The 21,115-nt window shown below is 38.9% G+C and overlaps 1 non-coding gene across 1 annotated transcript in view; it reads right to left on the reverse strand.

The window, feature by feature from the left end:
* Positions 1-20,857, reverse strand: part of heatr1 — a 51,916-nt gene extending 31,059 nt beyond the window's left edge. Inside the window, exons 1-20 of the transcript XR_001170885.3 lie at positions 20,626-20,857; positions 20,025-20,193; positions 18,794-19,010; positions 17,200-17,341; positions 15,071-15,172; positions 13,729-13,869; positions 11,750-11,961; positions 10,660-10,793; positions 9,405-9,507; positions 8,076-8,186; positions 7,540-7,657; positions 6,979-7,086; positions 6,577-6,672; positions 6,309-6,397; positions 6,026-6,234; positions 5,089-5,207; positions 4,447-4,632; positions 3,737-3,920; positions 2,074-2,219; positions 419-611 (exon numbers count right to left, since the gene is read on the reverse strand). This is a non-coding gene — a transcript (HEAT repeat containing 1). The remainder of the gene's footprint in view (positions 1-418; positions 612-2,073; positions 2,220-3,736; positions 3,921-4,446; positions 4,633-5,088; positions 5,208-6,025; positions 6,235-6,308; positions 6,398-6,576; positions 6,673-6,978; positions 7,087-7,539; positions 7,658-8,075; positions 8,187-9,404; positions 9,508-10,659; positions 10,794-11,749; positions 11,962-13,728; positions 13,870-15,070; positions 15,173-17,199; positions 17,342-18,793; positions 19,011-20,024; positions 20,194-20,625) is intronic.
* Between the last annotated feature and the right edge of the window lie 258 nt (positions 20,858-21,115).

A 21,115-nucleotide genomic window follows, 5' to 3' on the forward strand; every position in this document is an offset into this window, starting at 1 on the left:
ACTCCTTTAAACACTCTAAGTAGTGTGGGTGCCATAGTTTGAAAAACAGCTTCAGGTTAGGGCTTGCCTGTATTCCTACCCTAAATCATGTTTAGCAGCCAATCCATGAGGAGAAAGCTCCAGTCTGCAGCTATGCAACTGCACTGTGTATGACTTTCTGTGTGTAACCCCATTACAAGGATGTAGCTACATTACTGACGGCTAAGGGGTTAAGAAGTGCTTTTTAAAAAGAGTGCTGAGGAGCTGGAGGCGAGTTGTCACAAATGAAATCTTTATATGACCCACAGGGTAACTTAAACCTTTAATGCCTTCCTTTACCTGCCATAATTGATTATAGAATGGCAGCCTGCAGAGCTATGGCTGTCACATATCATTGGCTAGCAGCATAAATTAGATGGCTAAGAGCCATGAATAGTACCTGGTGAGGAGACTGAAAGCAGTTGCGTTTTCTTCACAGTTGGCTGGGAGGCAAGTAATGTATTGCCTATGTAAAGTGCCCGAGTGTGCAGCACCGCATTTACGGAGCAGCCCAAAGGATCAGAAAGATTACAGCTATAGGTCCACAAGATGGAGAGGAAGTTGAAAAGATCCTCATCACTTTTTAAATGTTCCTTAAAAAAACAAAAAGAATGTTACATTCACTGAAAAGTATAAAGTGCAAAGCTATCTGCCTCATTCGTCCTGCAGCAGAGAGGCAGCCACTGCCTGCTAAGGAACATGCAATCCAAACATTGAAAAGGTCACTATCTATTTTAGTATTTCTATTCTATTTAGCCTCAATATTCTTGTAAAATTATATCAGACAAACCGAATATGTGCTTGTATGATGAATACCCACTCCAGACTGATTGAATTGTTAGATGCTTTGTAGGACTGGAGCGCCCCCTTTTGGTTAGACAATCAGACCGGGTCTTGCCAGGTATTTTTTTATAAGAAATATAAATAAAAAAAATAGGAAGAAAGGGAAAGAAAAAATAGAGAGAAGAGAAGAAAAAAATGGAGAAGGGGGAAAATAGGGATCTATAATGTAGTAAAGTACATTGAAATCAAATCATATCATCAAAAATAGAAGTACATTATGCATTTAGTAGTGAAATAAATTATCTAAATGAAGTGCAAGTGCCAATAATTTGTGTTAAATTCACAAGCCGGTACAAGTGCTCTGTGCTTATACCTAAAGTCCACTTGTGTTCAGAGCCCTCCTCCTGTGCTTCTACTTACAGGAAGATATTACTTCTTACGAGTATAAAAGTAATAACCTTCCTGATCGCTGTCCCTACAGCAGTGGGACGTGGAACACAGAGTAACCAACATCCCAGCACCTGAGAGGAACTCCAGCAGAGATGCAGTGAATTCAATGTACCAATAGATACCTATTTTCCCTCTCTTGTCCATATTTTTTTCTTTCTTCTTTTCTCAGTTTCTTTCCCTAAAAAAGTTTCTCCTAAAAAATTCCCAGCAAGACCCAGTCTGATTGTCTAACTAAAAGCGGGCGCCACAATCGTAGAATTAAATAATGGGTGGCCTCTGCAAGAGCGTGGGGCCATATGATTTTTCAGAATCGTGGCACAGCTATTACTCTTTCTTTCCTAGGTATCTTTATATTGTAACTCAAGTAACAAATATAGACAGCCTATTCATATGGATGTTGCTTTTCTCCATAATGGGTGTGTTCAGGGGGTTTATTCTGGTACAGTTGTTACCAAAATGATGTCCTGAATAGACTTTAAGACTGACTAAAACGGAACCTAGATTTGGTTAAGCCTGGTATGCACTGGATCGATTTACTGTTCTCTAGATTTCAGCCATGAAGCCCTGTTGGCTCAGTCAGCAAATGGGCAATTCTTTACTGAACAAGATTTTAGCAGCATATTTATTGCCAGAATCCCAGACCTGGTTCAGGCCACATCCAAGTGCCTGCCCAAACCAAATGATTTCATGATTTTTTGTGTGATTTGGCTAATTTGCAAATGTAATTTTGTGAAGAATTTGGTATTCAGTGCATCCCTGATATTTCTCAAACATTTAATAATAGGAAAGGTTATGTAAAAGCATTAAATCCATAAAACTAACCTTGAATAAGTAACCCATTAAAAGTCTGAAGTTGGTACACACTCCTTCACTTGCACCCCAGATTATCACATCAAAGAGACCAATGAGAAGCCGCAAGTAATTCCTGCTTATACTGTTCATAGTCTCAGGATTCCACCATATGTTACCTTTCAGAAAGACAATGAAAAAAAGCATTAAAGGCACCTTTATTACTTTCAAGGCATTGCATTTTTTTGTCATTATGTTAATTTTTAGTATGTTATAGAACAGCCAAATCTAAGCAACTTTTCAGTTGGTCTTATTCTTTTTTAATAGTTTTTTTTAATTAAAAACTACTTTCCTTTTAAAAATTAAAATTTACGTTCCCTTGTCTCGGGCAACTAATCTCCCCGAAATGCCATCCCACCGGCTAGAATGTAAATCGCCGGTGGGATGGCATACGTGGCGCCACAATTTGCTGAAATAGCCAAAGTTGCCTTGAGAGGAAACTTCAGCGATTTTGGCGCCACGTATGCCATCCCACCGGCGATTTACATTCTAGCTGGTGGGATGGCATTTCAGGGCATTTCGCCCGGCAACTAATCTCCCTGTCTGTCACAGCACTAAAACCAAAGAAACTGTTAAGTATAGAAAGCAGGCACAGTACAATACAGACTCCTCAGTAATAACACTATTAGTACAGGAAAGATGTTTGAGGCAACCAGATTTTTTTATATTTCTTTTGCCGACATTCAGTGTCTATTAAAACACTGAAACTGAAACTGAAGTAGATTTAAATTTTATATCATTTATACATGATATGAATTAAGTCAAATAAATGTATTCAATAAACATGCAAGTGTACAGAAAGCACCAGAAACCTTTATACATTACAAAAAATAGGACATCTTTTATTTACACAAAAACAAAGCCCGCTATAGGAAGCCATTGACCTGACTCGTTTCAAGCTGCGCCCTTAGTCATAGGTACGATCAAAGATAATCAGCAAGATTTATACACTGAGCCACACTGCCCCCTGCTGGATCCCATATTTAAAACCAATGCATACACTTTTTATTTACCATACTTAATATTTTCAAATCAATATAGCAAAACCTAAAATTAAAAATAGAAGAGCCATATCATATCTCATATTTAAACCCTTGGCTCTAGCGTCCAAAGTTAGAATCCAATATGTTTCTCTTAAGTTGAATGGACACAGCACATTCCCCTTTCTTAAAGGCAGAGTGTTTTAGAGTGCCATTCATCTTTGTTTGAAAATATTGTACGAAGGCAGACAGCCGGCTGATGTGCACCAGAACCCTGTGGCTCAGAAAGCGGTGGTGAAAGCGACAATAGGGAACTCCTGTGGGTAAGTCTGGAGCGGCCGTATACGGTTTCTTCTGTTTGAATGTTTTTATTAAAAGTCCTATTTATTTGACTCATTCTGAGAATAATCACTTACTGCCAGGCAAACCTTTGAGAAAGTCTCATCTCACAGAGAAAGCTGAGCAACTCACTCCTTCCATTGCTTATTGCAGCTGCTCCTGCAGTTACAGTTAAAGTGGCAGATCACATTGAAAGATCTCTTAGGATACATGTTTATAACAAAATGAAAGAAACAGAACAATCTCTAGGAAATCTGGCACCCACAACATATATCTGTATATTCAAAATTAGAGAAAACAGGAATTTTCATCCTTACCTTTAGGGAATGATTCAGGACAACCAAGATTGCATATTAAGTTCTTTAACAGCAGCATCAGTAAAATATTTTCTTCAGTGCATGCTGTGCGCCCGTGATTTAGCTCATCGACATAGTCAGACAGCAGTTGTACAAGCAGCTGGCTCTGATTTATGCTGTCAAGATGCCACTTCTCTGGGATATCCTATGTCAGCAGATATGAACAAAATGAGACCAATCCACAAAAAAGTCACATGTGGCTACTTGTAGCAGTGATCAAAACAACTAATAAAGAATTATGATAGGTGGTTGGTAATCTCAATTACTTCTTATTTTGATTTTGATAAGGAAGTACTGAAGGCACTTGGGCCTAGTTGTTGGCCATTTTGGTCACTAAGAAGCTGCAAGGAATATAACCAGTGTATGCAGCGCTTGACTGTGAAAGCGAGCCTGGCTAACTCTGTAGATGTAAAGGTTTCTAATTCAAACTAAAAAATTAATGGAAATGCTTGCATGCTTACCTACATATGAGTAAATATAAGATGGTGTTTGAAAGCAGGGTAAAAAATGGTTATGTGTATATTTTGCAATCATATATATGTATTATACTTAAAGCTTTCCACACCACATACTCACTAATACTTTGAAACCCTGCACATCTTGGTACACCTATCCTTAATATCAAAGTGCTAAAAATCAAGTGCTAAGGAAAATAAAAGATTCGCTCTTGCCTCTGCTAAAGTATCCATTCTTCTCAGTCTCTTCTCAAGAAGGTGAAACACTTTTAATTGTGGCTGTAGCTCCACATCTTGAAATCCATTACATCCAAGTACCAGGGCATGACTGAGCACAAGTGAGGCCACTTTCTGTCTCACAGTAACAGGCTCCCTTTCAACCACCTGCACCACATCCTCCACCTTCAAAACAAAATAAATACATTTTATAACTGTGTAAAAAAGTAACCCTGAACTATTTGTTTTATTTTGACATATGCCTAAATAATATTTAGTAGGGTTGTTGTATCTGGCTATACTACCTGTACTGCCATAATGATCATAGTTCTGGATAAGAAGCTTCCTGTTATGCAGAACTTAAGACACAAGTATTAATATGGCAAATCTACAAATAAAATGTACCACTGGAGAATATATTTTAATGTATTACTCAAATATACTCAAATATATATTATTTTCACAGGTTATTTGTGGAATACATAGAACATATGCACATAAAAGCCTTTATTTGTTTCAGAGAACTGCCCAGTAAATGATGAAATAATGACTGTTCTTGTTTAAAAACAGAGGCCAAGATATGGTATAAAACGGTCAGCCCAGGAAACCAGTAGTATGACAAAATGACCCAGTCCCACATACCAGCTGTAACGCTGAGGTATCTGTAGAATTCAAGTTATTTGAAATTAGCTGAGCCAGTCTACTGTTTGCCAGGCCAATCAGATGTGTAGCTTCAGCATCCTTTAAGATTTTGTCAAGTTCTGCATGGAAAAAAAAAAAAAAGTTATTGAAAACAGAATGCATCAACATATAAATCCTAGAGCAAATGGACAACCAGGCCCATGAGTAATATCATCCACCGGTGGGAAAGTCAGTCAAAGGTTCCTCGCAAGGCAATTTATAAAAAACAAAGTGCCGCATGTTTTCCCACAAGCTATTTACATTATTGCTGGTAGGAAAGCATTTTATGGAATATTAGTTGCCTGCAATAAATCTGCTCTACTGCGGGAGACTAATCTCCCAAAAAACCTTCATTTTTCTGAAGTTGCCCAAAGTAAGAGAAACATATCTAAAGTAATCTGATAGAACAATACTCGAAGCTCTCAATACTTAAAACCTCTTTCTCTTATGTAGAAAGTGAAGCCCAAGAGAATGGCTTCTTTATATTGCTCACCTGTCCACTACAAAAAATAATGGCCTATAAAGCTGAGCCGTAATCCTCACAGCAAAATCTGATATCATTGTCAGCTAGCTGATTAGAGGGAATTATATCAAAATGTATTCTTAAAGTTATGGGGTAGAAAAAAAAACAGACTGCATTCATTTCGTTAAGCAGAAAGCTTGGCTACAGAACAATTCACAATATTGTGGGAACACTGATAGTATGTAAATAGATTATTAGGAACAGGCAGGAGAAGCAGCACAATATTTTTTTTCTTCCTATTTCAATAATGATTAATTATCCAAAATAATTAAAGATACATTTGATTTGAGTAAAGTCCAGCTTTAATGCATTCCACCAGTGCAATCACTCCCTGAATGTAAGGGATGCCACAGACTTATAGCATAGTACCATTACCTTCTGGCCAGTCCTTCAGCAGTGGGTGTAGGTTACAGATATTGCTCTTTGCTAGAAAAACTGACATTTTTCTTTCAGAAGAGTTAGGATCAATATTTGTCAAAACCATGTGAGGAATTATGGTCATGATAACTCTAGTACAGAGCTCAGGATTCTCTTTGATGGAGGTCTCCTGGATCAGGCGAATGGCTTCTTCAAGAGCTTTGCACCTGCACAGGTAAATATGTATGTAAGAATACAGACAGCACAAATTTTTAATAACAGGAAATACAAATCTACATACCAGCCACCATCTTGGGAGAGGTCAACGCGATCAAAGAGGGCAAGCAGATTTGAGACTGTAACTTCTGTACTGAAATTGGAGCGATAAATCTATGACAGAAGAGGAATAAAAAGACTGTCAGGAAAAACTTTAGATTAGACTTTAGACTGCATTCACTGAGGTGCAAATATCAGGTGGCATTTCAGTCTTAGGGGCCATGTATGTCTGTGGATTTATGGGCAGCAACTTGCAATTGCAATAAAGTTATTTTATACTGCAGGCAGCTTACTTTAAATACATCCAGAGCAGACAGCACAACCTGCAGGTTATCATCAGCGAGACGGGATAAAATGGATTCCTGAATAAAGGCCTCATCAAAGCCTGCCTGTATAATAAAATAAGAGGTGAATCAATAGGTTAAATAAACCATGACTTAATCAGGGTATCAAACAGCTACAGTGATATAAGCTCAATATTCACAAAGTTCACAAACTGTATAGTTTATTATAGTTATCCATTCAAAGCAGCATCTCAATACATACGAATTGTTTTGGAACACAGTAAGGTTTATATTAAAAAGCAAGATGCAATAGACCTAAACCCTAAAAATTAATATGGATAGAAATGTTTATGTTATATAATGGACTTAAACTGTAAGACGTCACTTATGAGAGACAAAGGGTCCTCTCACCTTAGATGTCTCTATGATGTCCTTCAGATGTTTCAGAGCAATGTGTCTCACTGCAGGCTGTGGGTGATTCAAGCTGAGCAGGAGGGTGGTATCACAATCTGCCAGTAACTACAATAATTTGCAAAGAATCCAGTCACTACACAGATAAAATAGACATTTCTACATCCACCATTATATAATAAAAAGCTCTTATATAATACCACAACAGATTAGCAAATGAGCTGTAATTCATAATGAAAAAAACGTTCAAATAAGGCACAGGCACATGCTATGGAGGTTTTTACCCAAAGAGATATAGGCAGGAAATTTGAAGTATGATCTGAGCTGAACTCCTCTGCTAATTTTGTTAGAGATCAAATAGGCATTATCATATACTGCTGTAACACCCCCTACCCCTAGCAGTATAGGTAATGGTATGGACCAATGCCAGTTTATTGAGAAAAGAAAAAAAAAAAGAGGCCATTTGGGAATCCCTATACCAATTTCTGCTGTGTTTTTACATATCTACTACTTTACACAAACAAATAAGTATGGATAATTACTTCCTTGATTCAACTTTACCTCGTATTTTCCACCACTGGTGGAGAGGGATATGAACTGGTGAAATAAACTTTGATTCTCCTGATCTCCAACATTTTTAAGATGTTCTTCCAAAACAGAATCGAGGGCTGTGGGGTATCTAAAAACAAAATAAATCTGTCTTTGCAGTGATAATAATACACGTTTCATACTTTTCTTACATCACAGCTTTCTCAGCTGCTTGGAATGATAGAAAAAAACAGTGCCCCCTCACTGGCAACAACCATAGCAAAAAATTTGTTTCAGCGGCACTGGAATTCTACATTATTTTCTATTAACATGACAAATTTGTCTCAGTATGTGAATGTGATCTACTGCAGCTAAAATGACAATTCTTACAGTTTGCAATACATATCAGGCCTAGTTATATAGGCAAAATGTAATTGTAAACTGCAGTTAGGTTCCAGAATGTTGGACTGCAATTTTAGCTCCTTCTTCACTAGGAAAACAAAACAAGGCTTTATAAATCAACCGAATACATTTTCACAAAAAAAACGAAACAAGCTGGATTTACTCACTTGCTTTCAAAGAGTCTGATGAGAGGAAGGAGGCGCTGGCAAAGGTCTGAAATTTTCTGAGGCTCAGCTTGGTGCATCTCCCCATACGAGAGAAATTCCTCCAAGAATGTGCTGGGGAACAGTCAAAAAACAAGCTGTGGTTTAGGAAAGTACTCTAAGTTCCCCTATGTTAATATTTACTAAAGGAAAATAATACTCGATAGCTAGGATTGATTTTTACTTTAATACATTTTAAATACCATTGTTTTTAACAGCTTAAAACAGCTATATTAGCTATGAAAGACTATACTATACTATAAGATGCTACCTAGTTATTTTTGCTAAATTAGCTTAACCTTGTACAAAGTATGCGTTTCCCTTATCTAGAAATCCCTTATCCTAAAAGCTCCAAATTACAAAAAACATCCTATGTAAGCATATAATTCTAATTTTTAAAAAATATTTTCTTTTCTCTGTAAAATTAGAACAGTGCCTGGTACCTGATGGTAACTAAGCTATGAATCCATAATGGTGACACAACCTTTAGCACAGTGATCCCCAACCAGTGGCTCGGGGGCAACATGTTGGAGGATGTTGCTCTCAGTGCCCGCATACCAGGGAGTTATTTTTGAATTCCTGACTTGGGGGCAAGTTTTGGTTGAATAAAAACAAGATTTCCTACCAAATAAAGCCCCTGTAAGCTGATAGGGTGCATAGAGGCTGCCTAATAGACAATCACAGCCCTTATTTGGCTCCTCCATGAACTTTTATGGTTCTTGTGTTGCTCTCCAAGTCTTTTTACATTTGGCTGTGGCTCACACGTAAGAAAGGTTGGGGACCCCTGCTTTAGCAGATTTAAAGTATGGCCATCCAAATGATGGAAGATCACTCATCTGGAAACCCCCGATCCTAAGCATTTTGATAAAAGATCAATTGCCTGTATTTTTAAACTGCACTTCTTTAACCATAATATGAGCAAAACGATTTAAAAATTAAGCTGTAAAAGTACATGTTATGGCAGTTAGGTTGCAGACAGTTGCCACTGTAAAATGTATACTCTATGTAAGGCAAGTGGTTACATTAAACTCATTATTATATTATTATTATAAAGTATTTATTTGGGTGGAAGAGTAGTTTCTTTCTACATTGGCATGCTGTACACTAGTCCAGGAGAACAAGAAAAGCATGTTTTTGATATTAACAAAAAGATCTTCTCAACCAAATAACAGCATACAACAGACCGCATTCTGAAGTTACTTACATACATCTGCTGCTGTTAGTTGGTAAAACCAACCTTATTTTGTTAGCTTCAACAAAGCAGGACATATCTAAAATGGCAGAAACCCTTACCATGCTACAAGCTTGTTTAAATCTTTCCCAAGGTCTATAGTACTGAGTATTGCTTCAAGGTGACCTTTACATAGATCTTGACTCGGCTCTTCTGTGCTGTCCTCTGAAGATAAAACATGTAACAAGTAAAAAAAAAAAATTAGCACTGGAGAAAGATACACACATTAAATAGTCACTATACCCCATATCTGTCAATAGTATATTGCAGGGGTGGCCAGACTTTTTCCATCAGCGATCAACCGATGACTCCCCTAGAAGCAGCATACATACATTCACGCCACACTTCCGCATCCCCTGGCTTCTTCGCGGTCCACCAGAAATCCAGGGGATCGACTGGTGGACCACAATCAACATCTTGCCCACCCCTAGTATATTGCTTTCTCTAGTGGCAAATGTTACACATCCAAGCTGTTAGATATGTGACCCATATGCAATTCCTGCCATCTAAATGCATAGTTGCTCACATCTGTGGATATGTGTTGGTATGACCAAGTCAGCATACCATGCCATTTTTACCTGTAGGAAAAATACTGCGCAGACACAGAACTTTTCAGAAATACCCAAAGTTGTCATAACATCTAAGAATACATGGCATTTAAGGAATGAAAGAGAAAAAAGGACTTTAATTCTATGAGAAGGTGCTGTAGGCATACAACTATAGTTGCCAAACCTAGAGTTACATACTTACATAGGGTTGAAAAAAGACCAGAGTCCATCAAGTTCAACCCTTCCAAGTAACTCTAGCACCCACAAACCTATACTGACCTATCTATACACACATACATAAACTATATATACCAACAACTATACTAACTGTAGAGTTCTGAAGGTTGTTAAAGGAACAGTAACACCAAAAAGTGTATCAGAGTAATTTAAATATTATCTATGGTTTGCTTTAGTACTACAATGGTTTATATAAACAAAGCTGCTGTGTAGCCATGGGGGAAGCTATTCAAACTGAAATAACGCTAAATGGCACAAGTTACATAGCAGATAATAAATACACCATTGCGTTCTACACAGCTTATCGGTGATCTGCTGAGTACGCCGTGTAACCCCCATGGCTACACGGCAGCTCATTTCTATAAACTGTAGTAGTGTTTCTGAAGCAAACACACAACTTCTACCAGTGCGGGGCAACAGTACATTTTAAAACACATTTTCTAGTGTTACTTTTCCTGTTCCTTTGAGATTGCACACCAATCCACAACCCAGCAAAGAACTATAATTTAATTAAAAAAAAATATATACCTACCTTCTGATGAGTGGATAACTGAGCATACCAGGTTTGGTAACAAATAAGTCAGCAAAGAGGTGGTCTCATACAAGCTTGCAATTCCCTGCAGTATGGAAACTATGTCTGACACCTTGCACAGGTTAACAAATGGCCTGGGGGAGAAGTATACATTTTTAAAAAAATGTTACCAATTCACTAAAAATCATAATAACGGTTTACAGTATCAAAGAATAATTTGCTGACAAATGTAATCACTGCAGGATACTGGCGATGTGAATGAGTCAGTAAAGCTTCTAGCATGCATTTTCTTTGCACAGGATTGAATTTCTATTGAATGGCTAGCTATATCCTTTCAGAGAGGCACTTTAAGGGTGAAGACACATGAAGTTAAGGCCATACATGGGCCGATTCTAGCTGCCGATATCGGTCCCATAGACCAATTGGCAGCTTATCGGCCCGTGTATGGGCACTAAAGACAGATTGAGGACCACACCGGCTCATTCATGTGGCCCCCGAACCTGCCCCAGTGCCAAACGACCAAATTAGCCCAATATCACCCAATCATAGGTGGGGATATCGGGAAAAGATCCACTCGCTTGCAGACCTCACCAAGTGAGTGGATCTTACCATGTATGGCCACCTTTACTAGTAACAGCTACTTGTCACGGCTATTTAAATAGAAAATGTACTGATAATTTACTGATAATTGTCTCTATGTATGTTTTAGCAGAGTATAAAGTATTGTCTATGGCAGGGCATTTTCTGGCGTTTTGTAGCCGTGACAAGTAGTTGCTACTAAGTAGCTCTGTGTGTCTTCACCCTTATTGTTATTCTTTAAAGAGAAACTGTTGTCAATATGAAAAATGCAGTTCTACAATTAAAACATGTAAAATAATATAAACATCATAGTTTTACCTTTTGTGCAGACATTTTAGTTTATTATAACTTCTATAAAATGAAAGGCAATTATAAAATAAAGTGGCAATTATGTGATTACACTAAAGCAAAAAGATTTATAGATATGGGATCTGTTATCTGAAAACCCATTATCCAAAAAGCTCTGAATTACAGTTTTGACTGTAGGATACACTTTGAAAATCATACTTACTTCTTCCCCAAATTGTTGGTCTCCTGACACTGCAATAGGATTATTACACAACCAACACCATCACGAACCAAAGAGGGCGTTTTGGGGAGGGTTCGAGTGATCTGTGATGCCAGGGCTTTCACTAGTGTGGGGGCCATCACAGTCTTTACTGCTAACTCGCAGATGATCATGTATGTGGCAGCTTTGAAATCCAGCAAGGAGGACTTTAAACCCTTATGGAAAAAAAAGCATTTAAAGAAATACATTAAGGGCAGGAGTATTACATTGTTTATGAATATATAAAATCTTTCTACTTTCTCTGCTTTCTACCACACCTTGTAGGTAAAAGCATATTTCAAATAGATTTTATATCATTCTTTTAAAGACCCAGTAGACTATCCATATTGTTAAAGGAACACCAAAAATATGCTAATACTTAATTCCCCCCAAAAACACTATAATAATAGGAAAAGCTTACACCCTGTTGGAATTTTTTTTTAAGCTTCAGGTAGAGTTTTACTCACAAAATGCTCGATTGCAGCAGGGCAATAGGGCGACAGGCAGCTTTCTGGGAGTTCATTTCGACTGCTGTCAAAACTAACTTATATGCATTTGCATGGTTGGGCAGTTTGGTTAATATTGATCCTATGGACAGTCAGCTGTCTGGAACTCCCATTTTACCACCGTCATCAAGACTGAAAATTTAATTTGCTGATGCCCTCCTCAGGGTGTGCATCAAATATCAGCTTTATGTAAATCCACAAATAAGACAATATCAGCCTGTGAGCCATCTCAGTCAGATAAGCTTAAAGTAAGTCTCTGTTTGGCCTTGCAGCAATGGCCCCTCCAATTCCTTCTTGGATATGTGTAAGAAAAATATCTTTTGTGTGCACATTTTAAACCCGTGTGCTAAGGTCAGAATAAATACAAAATTTTGTGTGTGAGCCACAATGTTATGTGCGGTGGCCTCAAAATGCGGGGGGGGGGGGGGGGGGGGGGGTGCACAGCTTGGAGCGGGGGTCCCCAACCTTTTTTTTTTTTTTTTTACCCATGAGCCACATTTAAATGTAAAAAGAGCTGGGAAGCAACACAAGCATGAAATTGTATTTGGGGTTACCAAATATAGGCTGTGATTAGTTATTTAGTTATTTGGTAGCCCCATGAGGACTGTCAGCCTACAGGAGACTCCGTTTGAAAGTACACCTGGTTTTTATGCAAGCCAAGAATTCAGAAATAAGCACCTGCTTTAAAGCTGCTGTGAGTAACATCCAAAGGGGGAGTGAGCAGCGTGTTGCTCCTGAGTGACTGGTTGGGGAACTTTTGTGCCAGGAGAACACTACCTGCCTACATGTATAATGCAGATGTAAAAATTTTACCAAGAAGAATTAGGTGGGGCATTTATCAATATTCTGATTTTCGTGTTTATATATTACTGTATATTATATATGAACTCTTCATTTTACCTGACATCAAGGAATGGTCAGTTTGCTGACCTCAAAATATATGCGTGCGAACAGACAAACAGCTTATAGGGAACATTGCCTTGCACAGTGGTGAATTTTTGGTTACTGTGAATCACACACACAAAGTAATGGAAACAACTGAAAAAGAGGCAAATTAGAATTTGCCTAGAAGATGGAGAGAAAACAGCAAAAAAACTTTAACCCAAGTCTATATATATATATCCCACCTAAAGGGAATGAGTAATCAAAAGACATTAAACAAAAATTGTATTAGAGAGTCAGATCTTGGCACACTGTCCTATCTCCCCCCCCCCCCATATTTATTATAGTAGGCTACAACAGCCATGATTTTGACATTTTATACCCATATAACCAGGCTACTGTGCACCCACAAAGTCCAGGCGAGGCATTGTATACTATGCACTACTTGGAGCTTTTCCATAGCTTTGCTTGGTTTATGTTTAGGTTCTCTTTAAACATGTAATAAAGAACCATTAATTTAAGCACAAGACTGAAACCACTATAAAATATACATACCTTCTGAATGTATGGGAGAAGTTTTGCAATAAAAGTATCAGAAACTTTCTCTACAGTATTCAATGCAGACACTACTGTAGAAACATAGAAAGACAAAAGAACTCTGAGCTGTGCAGAACTTTCTGGCACTTCAGAAAACTCCTGTAAAAACAGAAAAACACACCCTGTCATTTCCATACAGCACGGATACATGTAGTCTCATAGTAAATAACTCTGTTATATTACACATTTCCTATGCGTAAAGTGTGACCTGAATATAAAGACATAGCTTGAGGAGAGGCATATCTCCAACCATACATTGCCTGGGTGCATGCTATGAAGAAGCACAGGGCAAGAAGCAGGAATAAATGCAAAAATGAACAATAACAACAAACGTTTTTGCAAATTAAAGGAAAATATCATAAATTCATTAAAGGGGCAGTATACCTCCTTTACAACACTGGTTTAATGAAAAGGCAAAAATTATGTTCAGCACAAGCCCTATTGTTACAGTTAGAAAATGTGTAGGATTTTTGCTATCTCTTGCACTTAATGGGGCAAAATCTAAAAATGAAACTAAAATCACATTCTACTTCCTGGTCCCAAAGAACAAGGCCATAATCTGCTGCTTACCTCACAACCTAACACGCACCAATATAACCGTACAAAATTATGTTTTGTATAATTTTCGGACCATGTGTGGGCTCAAAATTATTGTCCCAATAACATTTGTACCATGGTGATCAGTTGTTTAGCCAAAAATTTAGGTTGGATAATATTAAAATCTGAGCATGTATGGTGTATCTGACAATATACTTGGGGTTTCTACAATGTATTTTCAGGAAATTATTTTAGTACAACTGGTGTCTGACAACTATTTCATGTTCAGAACATGTTCTGATTTGTTATTTTTAGGGCAATATTCAACAATTTCAATCTGAAGGTTAGTACAGTCGATATCCAAACATTTGTAGGAAGAAGACTAAAATTTGAACATGTATGGCTGGAGGGAAGGATGGGTATTTGTACAGAGAATTCTTAGTAGACTGCAGATTTGGGACCAGGAAGTAGAGTGTGACTTTAGTTTGCTTTTCAGATTTAGCCTTGTTTAGCTCTACTATTACAAGCATATTTCCAAATGAATTGATGCAATGTTTGCCACTAGGTGTAAAAATGATTTCTATTCCATCTGTGCTCCTACAGGGATAGCTTATAAACACATACGAATCAGAAATACATAACCATATTATAATAAAAAAAAAAAAATTAACTGCAGTAATTAGTTTTATTACACCACTCGCCCAAGATGCTTTTTGTATGTTATGGTTGCGTTATGGTTAGACTTAGAAGTAGTTTTACCTACCTTAACAGATTTAGTAACCAAATGACAAATGAATTCCATGAAGTCCATATCCTTGTAGCAATGTGTGATTAGTGTGCCTCTTGCAAGAGGGACCCCAGGTTTCTGTAAAAAAAAAAGAAGCAAAAATAGTCACCAGTCAGTATCTCTAAATGTAAGATTCATAACCAGTGCTGCACAGCAGTCAGGAGACATGGATGCAGAGATATTAACAGCAATTCTGCAAATTGATATAAATATATAAATAAGGAAGATATAAATAAGACTTTAATCATATCCTTTAATCATATCTATGGGTTTCTTCTCAAATCCCAGCCAATCAGATCCAGCTGAAATCTTATCTAATAATGTTCTGAAGCAAGGGCACAAATTAACATGCATGCAACAATTTCGACACTTAGGGGCACATTTACTAATCCACGAATCCGAATGGTAAAAATTCGGATTGGAAACGAACATTTTGCGAATTTTTCGTATTTTTGCAATTTTTTTCGTTGCCGTTACGACTTTTTCGTAGCCATTACGACTTGTGCAAATTGTCGCGACTTTTTCGTAGCCGTTACGATTTGCTCGTATATTGTCGCAACTTTTTCGTATTGGGCGCTCGTAAACGGCGGGCAAAACTTTCAGACTTTGCATGATTTTGGAAGCCTCCCATAGGACTCAATGGCACTCTGCAGCTCCAACCTGGCCCAAGGAAAGTCTCCCATAGGGCTCAATGGCACTCTGCAGCTCCAACCCGGCCCAAGGAAAGTCTCCCATAGGGCTCAATGGCACTCTGCAGCTCCAACCTGGCCCAAGGAAAGTCTCCCATAGGGCTCAATGGCACTCTGCAGCTCCAACCTGGCCCAAGGAAAGCCTCCCATAGGGCTCAATGGCACTCTGCAGCTCCAACCTGGCCCAAGGAAAGTCTCCCATAGAGCTCAATGGCACTCTGCAGCTCCAACCCGGCCCAAGGAAAGTCTCCCATAGGGCTCAATGGCACTCTGCAGCTCCAACCTGGCCCAAGGAAAGTCTCCCATAGGACTCAATGGCACTCTGCAGCTCCAACCCGGCCCAAGGAAAGTTTCCCATAGGGCTCAATGGCACCCTGCAGCTCCAACCCGGCCCAAGGAAAGTCTCCCATAGGACTCAATGGCACTCTGCAGCTCCAACCTGGCCCAAGGAAAGTCATGATACTGAAGCTTGAATGAATCCGAAACTTTCGTACTTGGCGCGACGGCTACGGAAAAGGCGCGACAATTTGCGCAAGTCGTAACGCTACGAAAAAGTTGTGACAATTTACGAAAAAGTCGTAACGGCTACGAAAAAGTTGCGACAATTCGCGCAAGTCGTAACGCTACGAAAAAGTTGTGACAATTTACGAAAAAGTCGTAACGGCTACGAAAAAGTCGCGACAATTCGCGCAAGTCGTAACGCTACGAAACAGTCGAGACAATTTACGAAAAAGTCATAACGGCTACGAAAAAGTCGCGACAATTTACGAAAAAAACGCAAAATACCGAGCATTACGAAAAAACCGCATTCGGACGCTTTTCTGACATTCGTGGATTAGTAAATGTGCCCCTTAGAGACCATCAGAGTTGATTTTTTTATCTATTGACTTATTTCAGACAGTTTGAAAAATGGTAATATCTCTAATTAAGTAAATCTACAAGGTTCCAATTTTTTTTGACCCTGCCTATAGAAAAATCTATTGTAATTGATGCACCCCCTTCTACATGACTGTGTGAAGATTTGCAGCAAATGCCATCATTAATCTAGATTGGACAACTTTGGTTATTCAGTACTCCTAGCTCCTATGTTTGGATCATTTTCATTATCCTATTTTTGGTGGGGTATACTTATTTTTTTACTCCCATAAAAATGGCTTTTCACTTGTATTTGCTGTTTTACAGGAAGATCTGGCAGCACCTTTAGTGTGCACCAAGTACCAAAGCAGATAAATTACAGGTCAATGGCCACTTTACGTTTGCCATGCCACACTTTAAATATGGATTTATTGAAACAGCCTTCAAAATACTGACAGTAACAGGCACATGCAGATGTTATAGAAATGAGATCAAAAAGAACTGCTCAAAGTAAAAATTTTTAAAAAAGCAAGTTACACTTTTTTGAAGAGTATGCACTACCTGAATAGCATGCAGCCAATGCCATTTGTGAGTTGGATCACTGATCTTTAGGAGCTGAACAGCCCGAACAAACACTTTTGTTTCATGATATGGCAGTATACAGCCTATCAGACTGTCTTGGTTGTAGAGGTGGATGTGAAACCTTAGAGAAAACAAAAAAACAATTACAAAAAGATCAATATGCCATTATTGCAGCAATGGCCCAACCAGTAGCCTTCTAGGTTTTAATGACCCACAGATTGGGATTCCCAGCACTGAATCTTAATATAGATCTATTATATAGATATATTTCTGTGCATCTGGATGAGAACCTTGTGCATGGCGAGATTGCACCAATCATGGGACAGAACACATGAAAGCGCAGCACACAAATTAATTTTCCAATTCTAGCAGTCAAATCTACTGCAATTTTATGGCATCAACCAAATTGGAATATTATTTAGAAAAGGGTGTTTTTGTGATAAAAGCAAGACTCAAAAAAGTACTGCTTACTATGAGAGTACTTAGGGATTGCCTAGAATTTGGTTTTAACCAGAACACCCCCTCAGGGTTCTTCTGGTGTGGCCCCCCCTCCTCATCTTCGCCTAGGGAGAGTAATAACCGAGTCTGTACTGCCCCATGGTGCATGAAGTAAAGTATATCTAGTACCTGGAAGCAGTTACTTTGCAGAAGCATAAACAATGACACTAAGTACATCAGAAGGCAAAGGGGTAGGAGAGCAAATGGCTGCGAGAAGCAGAACAGCAGATCTGTATCTTAATATAACAAGAGTGAGAAATACTTTTGCTAGGCCTTTATTTGTCGTGCAACTATATAATACGAGTAGCAATATATATATGCAATATATTCTATAAAAAATTCTCAAACACCATTAGGTAAGAAAAATGTACATTATCAAGAGCATAAATTAACCAATCAACATGAGCGAACATACACGTAACATATATACATGGTATCATGTGGCTTGTATATGAAATAGTATCAAAGAGCTGTCACAAAAGTGAGGCAGAGTAATACTGCAGAAAGTTTGTGCCAAGTGTATTAACTCCACAACAACCTATCAAAAACCAGCATGCTACATGCGAATTCATTGCTGTGTTAATATCGAATGTTATTATGTTTACTAGTCTCACACATACAAAATCTACTTAATTGCATTGTCTCAACCCAGAAACACCAGAAATTTGCAATACAATTGCCAGTAATAATATACTTATAATATAATTCCATTATCCATAATATAATTCTGCCACTATCCATTATGCTGCCATCTTTTGGGTAAGCCATTTTTACTTAACACTTGCAATTATCTTTCTCGCCCCATGTTGCATAAAATAAGCAAGTGTCCCTCAGCATTCTTGGGAGCGAAAGGATCAGAGAGAACAAATCACTTGCACAAGTGCAAAGCCTGTTCCCCACTGTGCATGTGCCAAGCAGCAATTAGGGCTGGGCAACAGATTTAAAAGTCAACATTTCCATTAAACCACCTGTCTCAACAAGACAGGACATGGGCTTGACTGCTTTCTGAATAGTAGAGAGTAATTTCCATTACTGGGCCATTATGACCTGGGTGCTATACGAAGATATACTGTACCTATGGATAAGCCACTCCAGGCATTTCTGAGCAGGCTTGAGCAAGAAGTATGGAGAAAGATGAATAAGAAATTTTCCAATAGTCTCATTCAGTTGCTCATTCACAGCTTTTGTCTGAACACTGCGCTGCAAACTTTTAGAGGCGAGACTGAAGAGAGATTCCTGAAAAGGTTCGAAGGACGGATCAATACCCATCAACTCATCCAGGCCAGTGCATCCTAAAAAGTTAAGAGTACAAAAACATATCCATTACTAATTTAATGAATTTCATATTAATTTTGTATTTTTTATAGACTTTTCTAATTGTCACTGAAGTACTGAAATGAAACTTAATTAGTGTGGAAATAGTAGGGTTTTGGAGAAATCATCAATAAATAAGCCAGAAACACAACCTTTCTCGGCACATTCCTTCTATATTTAGAGGAGTGTAATGCACTGGCACTTTCTTGTTTTCTACACAGCTTGTCTCCTTTAAAGGAGAAGAAAAAGGCTAATAAAGAGTAATTCTCAAGCGGCCGGCATACCTTCAGCTCTCTCAATAGTGCCCTTAAGTCTCCCCATTTTCTCCCGTTCAGATGATCAGAAGCCAAACAGGAAGAAAAAACGCTGAGCTGTGTAAAGAAAGTTCCCATAATGCCTTGCTCCTGCACCGAGACCAAGACCGGTGTACATGTGCAGTTAGTAAGACTATGAGGAAGCTTCCTGCTGAATGGCTCAAATCTCACATTCCTAAAGGGGGGGGGGGGGGGGGGGGAGTGTTCTTAGCAATTTTGAGGGAGGGGGGGGGAGAGAGGAGAGAGCTGCGTGTCTCTAGCAAAGGAATTATAGAGACAAAGAAGAAGGCAAGAAATCCTGTTTCTTTTTGAGACAGAAAACAGAACAGACAGCATAAGGGTAAGAACCCAGAGAGCGGTTCAGTCACCCACAATAGATCTCTGCCCTTTCAATTGCTTCGGTAATCCGAAGTCACGCAAAGTTTCCCCCTGCAGGTGATATGAAGGGCTTTCCACTGGCGACTCCTATTGTTGTGAGTGGAAAGCCTTTTTGGAGCAGCTTGTCACTTGTGAAAGCAGAGATCTATCAAGGGTGTCTGAACAGCTTCGTGGGTTCCTACCCTTAGAGATCAACTTTAGTCCCCTTTTAAATTGTTTCCTTTCCTTGAGGGTCTCATTTCCGATCAGCTCAGCTACAATCAATGCATTAAAGTGATGCTTTTTATGAAAACCACTTACCGATAGCAAAGAAGGTGTCTTGGTCAATTTCAGCAGCTTCCTTGGGTTCAAAAAGAAGGGAGGCGACCTCCTTCCGATTGTACAAGCTTAGGTCAGTCTGTGGCAGGGCCAGTCGTTTCAGCTGTTGTGCGAGCGAAGTCATTTTTGTTGTTTCTTAGGTCTTCTATGGCTGGAATAGGAAAACACACAAGTTACAAATATGTAAGCTATCAATCAAAGGGTTTGACAAGTAGGATGCCAGTCTCTAACATGAACTGCCCAAAGCTCACGTCAAACAGCGTTTAATGGCAAACTAAGGGAGATCTGCAGCTCAACCCACGAAAACTATAGAAATAATTTTCACATTTTTTTTATGTCAAGCTACAAAACAAACTGGATCTTGTATATAACACCTGTTTCTTACAAAACACTGCCCTTGAGTAATACATAAATACATTAAAGCAAATGAAAGCATGAGAGGTAACTAGTTTAGGTGTAGCTGGTATTACTGCCCAGGTACCTATAACCCCCAGCATCCCATAGAAACGTGCTTCAGCAGCAAATAAACACACACAACTAATAGCGCAGCCCCTCTTAACTACTTCATATAATAATAACCTACCCCCCAACAGTGCTGCTATTCCCGGGTCAGTCCCGCTTATTCGTAACACAGGCCGCAGTCCCGGTCCCGGTCCGATGTTCAATAGCCCGGCAGCCCCGATTGCTTCTAGCGCCCTGACACGTGTGGGGCATGGAACCCAGACGTCACACGCCTCCCGTCGCAGGACTGTGACGTAACACAACAGGGATTCAATGGGGGGAGTTGGGGGAGAGGCGAGCAGGGAAGGAGTGCAAGAGTAGCTGTAAGGGACTGGGGCTTTTCCTGACTCTCTTGGCTGTAGTTGCCCCAATGCTCGCTGCCGCTAGAGCCCTTGCTTCCAATGTTTGAGCTAGACTAGTAATTCATTCACTGTTTCTCCTGCTCACTGTAACTGGTGCGTTAGTCACATTATGTTTTGTTGGTGGGTGCAGGCAATAGCCAAATAGCTGCTGCTATAAGGGAGAAAAGAAAAACACTTTTCTGGTATCGGCAACAAAGAAATCAATATATA

The sequence above is a fragment of the Xenopus tropicalis genome, chromosome 5 (assembly GCF_000004195.4).
Source record: "Xenopus tropicalis strain Nigerian chromosome 5, UCB_Xtro_10.0, whole genome shotgun sequence".
Lineage (NCBI taxonomy): Eukaryota > Metazoa > Chordata > Amphibia > Anura > Pipidae > Xenopus > Xenopus tropicalis.